The sequence below is a fragment of the Penaeus monodon genome, chromosome 22 (assembly GCF_015228065.2).
Source record: "Penaeus monodon isolate SGIC_2016 chromosome 22, NSTDA_Pmon_1, whole genome shotgun sequence".
Lineage (NCBI taxonomy): Eukaryota > Metazoa > Arthropoda > Malacostraca > Decapoda > Penaeidae > Penaeus > Penaeus monodon.
The window spans coordinates 6,367,258-6,367,470 of record NC_051407.1 but is presented as its reverse complement, the minus strand read 5'-3'; positions in this window follow the sequence as shown (position 1 = coordinate 6,367,470).

The following is a 213-nucleotide window of genomic DNA, read 5'->3' as shown; positions in this document are numbered from 1 at the left end:
TTAAACAAAAACATTCATAAACATCTCACCCAAATAACACTATCAGAACATCCAAAGAAAACACATAAGGACGAAATCCCATTGAAATACCCTGACAAAATGAACCTTAAGATGCTATAAGTTACGAAAGGAGCTTGAGGTTTATCATAGCTGGGAAAGAAGGATATAAGTGCAGCCTCACCTTTAAGAAACATCATATGAAGTATTTCTGCC